General features: G+C 48.7%; 2 pseudogenes; both read left to right on the top strand.

The window, feature by feature from the left end:
- LOC131402237 (adhesion G protein-coupled receptor E1-like) overlaps positions 1-12,783 on the top strand; it is a 637,417-nt pseudogene that overhangs the window by 420,113 nt on the left and 204,521 nt on the right.
- Positions 9,239-10,490, top strand: LOC131402242 (actin-like protein 9; annotated as a pseudogene).

A 12,783-nucleotide genomic window follows, 5' to 3' on the forward strand; every position in this document is an offset into this window, starting at 1 on the left:
CCTCAACTGAGCATGAGATCAGCTGCATTGAAGCCAGTAGGAAAATACACGACACCATCTCACCATAATTCCTCCCCCATCATAGCACCACACAATCCAGGAGGAAACCCCCAGCTCCCAGATTCTCCCTGAGAAAGGAAGGAAAGCGCTGTACCACACATCCCATATTCTAGCATTTTGAGGGGCTGCCTGAAGGACTGGTTTCTGTCTTGCCTGAGTCTGAGCACTGATGGGAAAGTGGCCCAGGTTGGGAGCCACTGAGAACAAAGGTGATGGTTTAGACTAGTGTGCACTCCCTGGCCATAGACCTTTCCCCATGTCAGCACAAGGCAAGTGAGCTAAAAACCCCCAGTCCTGGCTTCTCCTTGAGGAGGGAAAGAATTGGAGAATTTGTCCAACATTCCATCCTTTCAGGGGGTTACCCAATGAACTGACATCTATATAAGAGATTCTTCTCTGAGAATCAACCAGTCCCAAAAAGAAAGAAAAAGCTACCACTACGGAATCCCCAAGGAAACAGCCCAGCAAGGTCACCCTAAATAGAAAACCAAGTAAACAGGCTAACACACGTGCATAGAGCTTCCCATCAACTCTTTTACCCAATTAACCAAAAACATGTCATACAAGGGACAGAGACCGAAACAGTAGTTCTGAAAATAAAGGCACTTTGGAGGAAACAGACTTTGAGGGAAGAAGAAATTAAAAAGAAATTCTTAGTAATATTAGAAATATAACTGAATAGAACTCAGAGACATAACTACAAAGATAATAACCATGAAACAAAGGATTTTATCTTTACTTTAAATAACAAAAATTCTTTTAGAATGTTTTTAATGATAGGAGACATGAAAAACTCAATAGAAGTGTTGAAATATAAAATTTAGGAAGATATAACAAAAGAACAAAGAGAAAAATAGTAGAAAAATGATGAATAAGTCAAAGAATCATCACAGATGGCCCAACAAAGAAACAATAGGCATTTCAGATGTATGGAAATATGAGAAGAAAAAAACAGAAAAATTCAAAGAAATAATGCAAGAAAATTTTCCAGAATGGAAGTTGTGAATTTCAAGATTGAAAATTGCTCAGCAGAGTAGACAAAAATAATATATCCTATAAGCTTCCAGAGAGATAAAACACCTTTCCTACAAAACTCAAAAATAAGAATACCCTGGAACTTTTCAACAGGAACAAAAAATACTAGAAGGCAATGGAGTGATCTCTTCAAAATGCTCAAGGAAAATTAATTCCAACCCAGGATTCTATAGCTGGTCAAATAACCATTTAAGTGTGAGAATAGAATAAAGACATCTTTTGGGCCGGCCCCATGGCTTAGTGGTTAAGTGCATGTGCTCTGCTACTGGTGGCCCAGGTTCGGATCCTGGACGTGCACCAACGCACTGCTTCTCCGGCCATGCTGAGGCCACGTCCCACATACAGCAACTAGAAGGATGTGCAACTATGACGTACAACTATCTTCTGGGGCTTTGGGGAAAAAAAAAAGGGAGGAGGATTGACAACAGATGTTAGCTCAGCGCCAGTCTTCCTCAGCAAAAAGAGGAGGATTAGCATGGATGTTAGCTCAAGGCTGATCTTCCTCACACACACACAAAAAAGAATAAAGACATCTTTAGACCTGATGGTATTTTCAAAAAGTGTGTCTCCATTGACTCTTCCTCAGGGAGCACGTGTGCCACCTCAATGGGGCATAAACCTAAAGAGAAAATACAGACTACAGGAAACAGAGGATTCAGCCCGAATGGCATCTCTAGGGTAATGGTGAAGGGGGGTCCTAGGATGGCAGCTGTCAGCTCGTTCAGCCTGAAGCAGTTCAGGAGGCTCCAGCAGAGGTTTCCTCAAGAAAACTAAACTGATAGAAAACTTCGTGTGTTTGAAAGTTTCGAGAGGAGATTTACATAAATGCAGAGAGTTTTGGGTTCCAAAACAAAAAGAAAAGAAGACGACTCAGTCTCTCACCACCACTCCTGCCCGAAACTCACCTGCGGATACCAGCAGCACCTGCAGACACATTTGTGCGAGGACACTCACGGGGGTGGCACTGCTTCCATCATATCTGGAGAGCCCGCCTCACCAAACACACACACTGCCGTGGACTTAAAGTAGAAAGATGATGTCAAATATCCACATACTTGGTCTACAGGCTGGAAAAACAGACCCTAGAGTTGCACAGTGCTATGCATCCTGTTTGCACAAGACAAAGGCGAGAGACACATATCTTCTGTAGGTCCTTTCCCTACCTTGCTCTTAAGTCTGTGGATCCAGGGCCATGAGCAGACCCAGTGAGGGATGCCCATCAGCTCTCCCCATCTCACAATGACGCCTGAGGACACCTCCCTGGGATGTGTCACGCCCTGGTTAGCCCACCAGCACCTTCACTTGAGCAGTGACGAGCTAATTGTCAAGGGATGGAGGTCCCAGGGGACGCCTCTTCTGGCTTCCTCTTTCAACTGCAGAGAATATTAACAGCAGTGGGAATCAGGTGCCCTACATCTAATGTTTGCCCCAGCAGAGCATGAGAAAACAATTATGTTCAGCTCTTAACTGACCACAGGAATGGAGGAGGGAGTATTTGCATGGATGACTGAAAAGTGCCAGACCATCGAATACCCTGGAGAGTTCTGAGTGAGAAGAATGGGAGAAGGAGTCTGTTTTATTTTATTTATTTTTAAGTGGTTATTTATTTTATTTTATATTATTTTATTTTATGTTTTTGTTGAGGAAGATTCACCTTTAGCTAACAACTGTGCCAGTTTTCCTCTATTTTGTATGTGCGTCGCTGCCACAGCATGGCTGATGAGTGGTGTAGCTCCACACCCTGCAACTGAGACTCAACTGCTGAAGCAGAGCATGCTGAACTTAACCAGTAGGCTACAGGGCCAGCTCCCAAGGCATCTGTTTTAAAATGTAGGTTTATTATTATTCAAGTATGGTGAGGCCAACAGGTCAGAAGATGATTGCCATTGAAAAGACACCCTGTTTCTTACGGTTCCCAAGAGGAGGTGGCACACCATGCCATGGGGGTCACATGGGGAGGCACCAGGGTCAGTCAGGAGGCAGAGGGAGAGAGGGGAAAACGTGGGCAACAGCCTTTATTCTGGTTTCCATGGAAAAAATGGGTGAGGCAGGGTTAGCCGGCTTAGGATTGTCTAGTCTGAATAATTTTGGTGGGCTCTGGGGCACAGGGATGTCCCTAGTTGTCTGGCCCCTGGTCCCGGAGTGATCTAGTAAGTGGACAGTGGCCCTGAGTATAAGAGCTCCATGAAGGAGAGGGTTGGGGTGTGGGCTCTGCATTGGTTGGTTTGCACATGACAGGTGCACTCACAGGTGGTTGTTTGCTGTCTCTAGGAATTAGCTAGTCCTGGGAGGAGCAGTCTCTCCCCAAGCAAGTCCCCAAGATGTCAAAGCATCAAAAATACAGAATAAAAAGACACGATTAATGCAACATTCCTGTGTGTTCTCCAGGGTTTGTGGCAAGACTGCTCGAGTAATCAGTGGTTCTCAGCACGGAATACACAGTAGAGTGAGCTGGAAGTTTTTAAAAATGTGATGCTCAGGCCACACCCCAGGTCAAGTGAATCAGCATCGTTGGGGAATGGGGACCTCCACACTAAAGAATGGATGGAGCTGCTCATTTCAGCAGAGCCAGAAGGAGGTGCAGTGTCCTGGAAAAACTGTGATTTCCCCATGTAAAAACACCCCAGATTCAGCAGCACGATCCTCTCAGGGGAGGATCCACAGAGGGCTTCCCATGTGTCCATCGTGTTATTGTTGCTTGTGTTGGGTGGTGGATACACACAGGCACTTGAGATTCTGTGTGTGTGTGTGTGTGTGTGTGTGTGTGTACAGTTGATCGTCATTACTAACAAAGACTATATCTGAGAATTCACCTACTTGCTAAAATTTATTTGCAATCCCCAAATCAATACTGGTGGGATGTCCTAGGCCATTCGCAGACATGCACAGAGCAGTGAAAAATTTGAGTCATCTGCACGCTCCTTCCCAGCTGATGTCAAACAAGGCAAGGCTCTCCCTTCTAGTTTCAGCTCTCAGACCACAAACATGTCATCGTCGTGGTCTATCTAGTGCCACGTGTGTCACGTTTTTGTGCTTTTGTGCCTTCACTGTTTACATTGGCCCCCAGGCATAGTGCTGAGGTGCTGCTGTCTAGTGTTCTTAAGTGCAAGGGGGCTGTGACGTGACTTACAGAGAAAATGCGTGTGTTAGATGAGTTTCGTTCAGGTATGAGTTGTAGCACTGTTGGCCGTGGGTTCAATGTTAATGGATCATTAATACATATTAAATGGGGTGTTTTTAAACAGAAACACACACAACACAAAGCTATGTATGGATTAGTTGATCAAAATGCTGTAACTAGAGACTTGCAGGATCCTAATCCAGTAATTCCCAGTTTGGCCACATGCCCAGTTGGGTGAGCAGTGTGGGATAGGTTGCACAGAGACTGAAGAAAAGACCCAAAGATGGTGAGTGAGACACATGGGTTTATTGGGAATTACTTACAGGGAATGTCCAGCAGTGGCTGGCTGGACGGAAGTGTGCACCTGCCCCTGCCCCCGAGAGAAGCTTGCTTAAGCAGGCAGAGGAACAAAGGCTGCGTGCTTGCCGAGGAGGACTGTCCATGTATGACCTGCATTCCAAGGACGAGAGCTCCCCCCAGAGGGCCTCCATGTTCCCTCAGACCATGACGGCCTTTGAGCTAACTGTCCCATGAGAAACAGCTGGGTCGGCCAAGCCCAAGATTGTGATCATCATGAGTGCTGGCATGTAGCCCAGACAAGGGGCCCCAAGGACGCATGGCTCATAAAGGGCACAATAGTTCCCCTACATTCCCCTAGAAGCAATAGTTCAGCGTTCATCGTGACTTTATAGAACACAACTACTGCAATAAATTAAGAGAATCAGCCATTGATCACTTAAGCATTCTTGCCTTAACCCCTGGAGAACAAACAGGGATGCTGTATTAATCTTGGCTTTTTAGTCTGCATTTTTTCCAGCTTTACTGAGATATAATTGACATAATATATGTGTAAGGTTAAGGTGTACAATGAGTTGATTTGATACACTTATATATGGCAAAGTGATTACCACCATCATGCAGCTAACAGCTCCTTCACATCACACATTTCTTTTTTGTGATGAGAATATTGAAGATCTACTCTCTTAGCAACTTCCAAATACACAATACAGTATTGACTATAATCAGGATGCTGTGCTGAGATCCCCAGAACTCATTCATCTTCTAACTGGAAGTTTGTACCCCTTGACCAACATCTCCCCATTTCCCCCACCCCCCCAGCCCCTGGTAACCACCATTCTACTCTCTGTTTCTGAGTTCAGCTATTTTAGATTCCACGTGTAAGTGAGGTCACACATGATTTGTCTTTGTCTGACTTATTTCATTAGTATAATGCCCTCAATGTTCATCCATGTTGTTGCAAATGGCAAGAGTTTCTTCCTTTTCATAGTACAGTAATATTCCATTGCATATATATATATATCACATCATCTTTACCCATTCATCCATTGACGGACACTTGGGTTGTTTCTGCACCTTGGCTATCCTGATTTATTCTGTATTTTTGATGCTTTGACTGTGTGTATGTGTGTAAGTTTTGTAAGCCTGAAATATTTTGTAATTTCAAATTTTGAAATTAAAAATGTATTTAGAAATAAAATAATGAAACCTTGTAGTTCCAGCTTTATTGTGAGTTTTCCTTTCATCTCTCAGATGAAACAAAACTACAAGGCTACAAATTTTTCAAAGTGGAGCAACAACAGCATCAACCTCACCTGGAAGCTTGTTAGAAATGCAGATTCTCAGGCCCCACCCTGGACCTGCTGAATCAGAATCTTTGGGCAGGACCAGAACTCTGTGTTTTAACAAGCCCTCCTGCAGATTCTCATACACCTTTAAGCAAGAGGACCCGCTGGTCTGAGAGAACTGCCTCACAAGCCAGACTCACTGTCCACGTTTCAGATGATCAGGGGGAATGAAGAATTTAAGAATTTTGAAGACCCAGATCTGTAGATCTCCAATTGCCGCACATTAAGTTCTTCTGGGAGCTTTTAAAAATCACTGATGCTTGCTCTCCATCTGCAGAGATTCCGATTCAATCGGTCTGGGGTGCAGCCAGGATCTGGGGATTTGTTTAAGTTCCCCTGGTGATTCTAATTTGCAACCAAGGTTGAGAACTCCTGACCAAGAGAACAAAGTGGCAGCAGGGGAAAGGAAGAGAAGCTGGTGGTCTTGGGCGCCCCCTGCCGGCGGGAAGCTGTACATGTCGGCTCCCAGCACCCTCAGGCAGGCGGATAGAAATGCCGGCCCACGTGGGCTTTGTAGGAGTTCGCTGCAGGTATCTGAAGTCTGGTTGATACGTGTCCACGAAATGCCCTTTCAATGGAAATGCCTATTTAAATCCATTTAATCCTATATAATTCCATTTCAAAGCTGTTGTTTGAATGTTTCCAGTTGTCATTTGCTCACACACACCCACATACAGAATACATTACCTGTAATTTACGTAACAAACCCTCATATAGCACTTACTATGTGCCATTCACGGACCTTAACCCTGCACAAATAACTCGTCCCTCCCCATACCCGCCCTTTGACGTCAGTACTATTATTACGCACAATTTGCTAATGGGGAAGATGAGGCACAGAGAGAATAGTAGTTTGTCTCAGCCATGAAGTGGAGGGGCTGGGGTTTAAACCCAGCAGCTGGCTCCAGATTTGTGGTCTTAACAACATCACGGCATTGTTGCCTCTAATCATGACGGTCTCTGCCCTGTTTGCTGTGGTATCCCAGGATTTAGCATCTGTTATGTGCCAGACACAATATCCCCTCAGCGAGTCCCAACCTCCACTTCCACTGTTTGGGATGGATCTGAGACCTCACAGTTTCCTGGACCCAGTCACTGCAGTATCTCAGAGATCTGGGTTCAAACCCTGCTCCTGCACTGTTCCAGCTGTGTGACTTTGGGCAAGTCACTTCACCTCTCTGAGCCTCTATTTCCCCATTAGAAAAAGTGGCCATAGTACCCATTTTTAAGTCATCACAATGCCCCATTCCAAGCTGTCATCTAACACCCCTTTCACTTGCCATGAGGATTCTTTAAAGGGAAAAAAATGTTTATTATTGTCTTAAGTGGCTGTAATGTAAATTCACCACAATACTCTTTCATAGGGTCAAGGGTCCATCCTGCAGATGTGCTGAACAAGGTGGAGAAATGGGAGACACCTCCCCGTCCACACACAGCTGTATCACTATCGGCACTAAAGGCTGGGCCCTCAACAGAGTCTGTTCAATTCTTAATGGAATAATCCATCTGAACTAAATGTGTCCTTTTAATGTGCTGATGCTCAAAGCTCTATTATAACCCCACACTCATTAGGATAGCTATAACTTTTTTAAAAACCAGAAAATAACAAGTGTTGACAAGGATGTGGAGTCAGTGAAATCCTCTACAGGGCTAGTGGGAATGTAAAATGGTGTTGCAGCTATGAAAATAGTATGATGGTCCCCCCAAAATTAGAAACAGAACTACTATATGATCCAGCATTCCCACTTCTGTGTGTATACCCAAGAGAACTGAAAGCAAGGTCCCAAAGAGATATCTGTACACCCATGATCACAGCAGCATCACTCACAATAGCCCAGAGGTGGCGGCAACTCTAGTTTCCAGTGATGGAAGGACGGAGCAACACAATGTGGTATATACTTATAATGGAATAGTAATCAGCCTTAAAAAGGAAGGACATTCTGACACACGCTGGAACATGGATCAACCTTGAGGACATTATGCTCAGTGAAATAAGCCAGTCACAAAAAGACAAGTAAAGTGTGACTCACTTATAGGAGGTCCCTAGAGGAGTCAGACTCACAGAGACAGAAAGTAGGATGGTGGGGGCCAGGGGCTGAAGGAGCTGTTCTTTAATAGGTTTAGAGTTTCAGTTTTGTGAGATGAAAAGTTTTGGAGATTGGATGCACAACAATGTGAATGTACTTAACACCACTGGACTGTACACTTAAAATGGGTAAGATGGTAAATTTTGTTATGTTTATTTTACCACAACTAGACTTTTCTTTAAAATTCTGTTAAAAGTTGTGATTTCAATAAACCCTCCAAAGGATAAAGAAAAAAAATCTGATTACATCATCACTATGGCTCTTTTTAAAAACATGAGGGGGAAATCCTTCCAGCCAAAATGCTTATTCTTATTCTTTAACCAAAAACATTTGAAAACAGAACGGCTGCGCACCAAAGCGTTAATCAGGTCAGCTCTGAGCAGGGGCATCGGAAGGTCAGAGGCAGAATCCTACTTTTTTTTTTTTTTGAGAGGAAGATTAGCCATGAGCTAACATCCAATGCCACTCTTCCTCTTTCTGCTGAGGAAGATTGGCCCTGGGCTAACATCCGTGCCCAGCTTTCTCTATTTTATATGGGACGCGGCCACACCATGTCTTGACAAGTGGTGCATCAGTGCACACCTAGGATTGGCACCTGTGAACCCTGGGACCCCAAAACAGAGAGTCTGCACTTAACCACTACACCTCTGGGCCAGCCCCTATTTTTTTTCCCTTACATAAGTTTTAAGTGGTGAGATTATGGGTGACTTCATTTTCTCATGCTGTGTTTTTCAGCCTGTTTTGAATTAAAAAGTAAAAATGACAACCAAGTTTGAATGTGATGGATAAGGCGCTGTTATTTAGTATATTTCTAAAGCCACACTAGCTGATCACCTTCTGATGAATATTCTAAGGATTAATATTTTAATATTCTAAGGAGGCATGTGGCCAGCTCTCCCATAGGACGCTGTAAATAACTTCAAGACAAGGCACCAAGAGAAAGATTCCTGGGTCTTACTGGGTTCTGGATCAGGGAGCTGGGTCAGACATGCCTCCTCAGGAACTCTCTATCCTCCTCCTTCTCCAAATTTGGCACTTTCAGGGGAATCCAGAATAGATAAGTGTCCTGGGAGCTTTCTGGGACAAGGAGGGGTCCTATCCCCACCCCTTCATTGTGACGTCTTCTAAAGGGGGCAGAGGGCAGGGTGATGTCACAGACCACTGGCCGGCCCCTCTCCCTCTCTGCCTGTGCCTGCCACAGGCCCGGCCTCACCTTTTCCCCCCACACCTCTGCACCCCAGAGGAAAGGGGTCAGCTTTGCCAAGCAGGCCACCCGGCCACCTGCAGCCATGGATGCAAATCACTCCACCCCCTTGGAGCCCCAGTCCTCTCCAGAGACCCCCAGGTCTGGCCTGACACCCTGCTCAACCCTGGGAAACAAGGCCTGCAGCAGGACACCAGCCCCCAGCACGGTGGGCGACAGGTTGCCACCAAAGACCGGAGCGGTGGTCATCGACACGGGCACAGGCACCTGTAAGGTGGGCTTGGTGGGGCAGGCGAGGCCCACTACACCGTGGCCACCATCGTGGGCTGCCAGCCCCAGAGGCCGGCCCCCACCGGGCAGCAGGCGCTGGAGACTTTCACCGGCGAGGCCGCGCGCGCGCGCCCCGAGCTGACGCTGGTGCAGCCAGTGCGGAGCGGCATCGTGGTGGACTGGAGCGCGGCCGAGCTCATCTGGCGCCACCTGCTGGAGCACGACCTCCGCGTGGCCAGCCAGGACCACCCGCTGCTCTTCTCAGACCCGCCCTTCAGCCCCGCCACCAACCATGAGAAGCTGGTGGAGATGGCCTTCGAGTCGCTGCGTTCCCCCGCCATGTACGTGGCTTCCCAGTCCATGCTGTCCGTCTACGCGCATGGGCGGGTCAGCGGGCTGGTGGTGGACACGGGCCACGGGGTCACCTCCACGGTGCGGGTCTTCCAGGGCTACAAGCTGCCCCACGCCACGGAGCGCCTGGACCTGGCGGGCACCCACCTGACGGCCTTCCTGCCGGAGATGCTGCTCGGCTCCGGCGTGCAGCTGGGCCAGCAGGACCTGGACACCGTGGAGGACATTAAGCATCGCTACTGCTACGTGGCGGCGGACTTGCTCCAGGAGCAGGCCCGGCCCGAGCAGGAAGACCGGCAGAGGCTGGAGCTGCCGGACGGGCGGACGGTCACGCTGGGCAAGGAGCTGTTCCAGTGCCCGGAGCTGCTCTTCAGCCCGCCCGCGATCCCAGGGCTGTCGCCCGTGGGCGTCCCCACCATGGCCACACGGAGTCTTCTCAAGGTGCCCCTGGAGGTGCGGGCGGACGTGGCCCAGAACGTGCTGCTCTGCGGGGGCTCCTCGCTCTTCGCGGGGTTCGAGGGCCGCTTCCGCGCGGAGCTGCTGCGCGGTCTGCCCTGCGAGGCCCGCGCGGTGGTGACGGCCCAGCCCAGCAGGAGCTTCTCGGTGTGGATCGGGGGCTCCGTCCTGGCCTCGCTGCGCGCCTTCCAGTCATGCTGGGTCCTGCGGGAGGAGTACGAGGAGCAGGGCCCCCCATCGTGTACCGAAAGTGCTACTGACGCGGGGCAGGGGTGGGGAGTGTTGTGGGCAGTAAAGCTTCCGCTACCCAGCGGGCTCTGTCCTCCCTTCCCTCAGGGCCCGGCCGCGTCCACTCCTGGACCCACCCAGACTCGCCTTGCTCTGACCCCACACGCCCACCCCACCGAGATCTGCCTCCAAAGACATCCTTGGTTCTGCCCTCTCCTAACTCACCTCCCATGGTCCATCCCGTGAGAGACCCCAGTTCTGATTCCCTGAACCCACCTCCCCCAGGATCAAGGCCCAACACACCACCATGTCCTCACCCTGTCAAACCCATCTCCATGATCTGTGTCCCCCAGGGCACTCTCAGGTTGGGGCCCCACCCAAGCCCAACCCCAAGACATCCCCAGATTCTAACCCCTAATCTCCCCTCCATCATCTATTTCTTTTGATATATAGTGCCCCAAGATTCCTCTGGGCTCTAAGCTCCCCAATTCACCCCCTTGCCATGTCCATCAAGGATCCTCAACCACCCCCATACCCTGTTCCTCCCCAAGGAACTGCACTGGGCACTCCAAACCCCCTCCCAGAATCTTTCCATGAGTGTTGCAACCCCTAGGTGCACCCTCATAGTCTGCCCCCAATTTCTAATCCCCCCAAACATAGTCCCGAGATCCATTTCCCAAGACATCCCCGGTTCTAAGCACCTCAAATCCACCCCCTCATTGGTTTTCTCTTGTCTGTTTAACCAAAGTTCTCCTATACTCTGATAGTACGAGCACCCCCAAAATTCTCCCAAGTGCTGAAACCCCACATTCACCACAAAAATCCAAGTTCTGACCATCACGGGTCTCCCCTATAATGGCCCACTAAAGGATCCCTCGTCCAAATCCCATGCCCCAAGTGCCCCTCCCCCAAACTCTGCCCTCCCCTCACAGTTTGCTCCCCTAGACTCTTTCCATCCAGGTGCTCCCACAACCGATCCCCCATTCGTACCCCCAAAGAACACCATGTTCTGAAACCCCAAACCCCCAGGATGACGCCACTGCTCTCAGCCCAGCCCCTTGTTCTGCATCCCTCCGAAAATACCCCTGCATGGTCTGTCTCTCAGTGTACATCCTGACCCCAGTCCTCAGCCCTGGAATCCTCCCAGGAAGGCTTTGGCCCCCAGGACCATCCCATGATGACCCCACTAATGCCCTAGGTCCCTCCCCTGTGTTCTGACCTCCCAACTCCCTCCCCAAATACAGTCTCCCACGGTCAACTCATGATGAACCCCCAGGACACCCCACCCTGGGGTTTTCAGACTCCCACAAAAAAAAAAAAAAAAAAGGATGTTAGAAGATATATGAAAAACCCAAAACAAGAACCCCCAAGAGGTTACAAAGTGATGAGGAGGAACTGCTTTTTCTTCTCACCAGGGGGCAGCGCGTCCAAGCTCAAGGGGCTGAGGGCTGCACCAAATTTAGAACCATGACGACTGCATCCCAGAGCTCAAAGCAGACCCACCCCGTACCACGGGGTCAGGGCGCTGCCAGCCACACACACACAGAAGGGATGTGGGACAAGCCGAGTCCCATATGCAACTGGAAGTGAGGAGGATGCACAAACCCCCACCACTCTTGGGCTGCTGACAAACCCAAAGGGCTCTCATTTAGACCAGACTAAGGTTTCCCCAGCCCCAAACCTTCCCTGGACAGAAATTTCCCCTAGAACTCTCCAGAAATGTGCCCCACCCATTTGCACACTCTCAGGGGTGGGGAGCTCACTACCTCAAGTCTGTTGTTAGAAATCCCACCTCCTTCCAGGAGTTGTAGGTAAACCTCTGTGCTCTCTGCTTGCCACTCCCCTACCCGGGGCACTGAGAGCACCAGAGAGGTCCCCCCACCCGTATTCACACACACCCCTGGAGTCTAGTCTCTCCCAAGCCCACCGTCCCCAATTTCTTCCACTTCTGGTTTTAAGTCATTCACATATTCATTCCACAAACATGCATTGACCACCCACTATGTGCCCAGCTCTGGGCTGAAATCTAAGGAAACCACAGTGCATCACTTGGGATGTACCATGGAGGACAGGACATGCGAAAGATGTCTAATGTCACTGTCTTACTCTCAGACGACATTTGAGGGACAGCAATTGTGTCTCCTTTATTCACTGAGTTTACTAAGTGGGGAGCAGGTGTCTGGATAGGAATCGGGAAAATCCAGTCTCAGCCAACAGTTACAGTTAAATCAGTAAATTCAAAAAAGAAAAGTGAATGGGGTGGCTTCCCATCCATCAGCTGTATTACTCCCTATAAAAGGTCTCAAAAGCAACCTCTGTGCTTTT

Source organism: Diceros bicornis (genome assembly GCF_020826845.1).
Source record: "Diceros bicornis minor isolate mBicDic1 chromosome 35 unlocalized genomic scaffold, mDicBic1.mat.cur SUPER_35_unloc_1, whole genome shotgun sequence".
Lineage (NCBI taxonomy): Eukaryota > Metazoa > Chordata > Mammalia > Perissodactyla > Rhinocerotidae > Diceros > Diceros bicornis.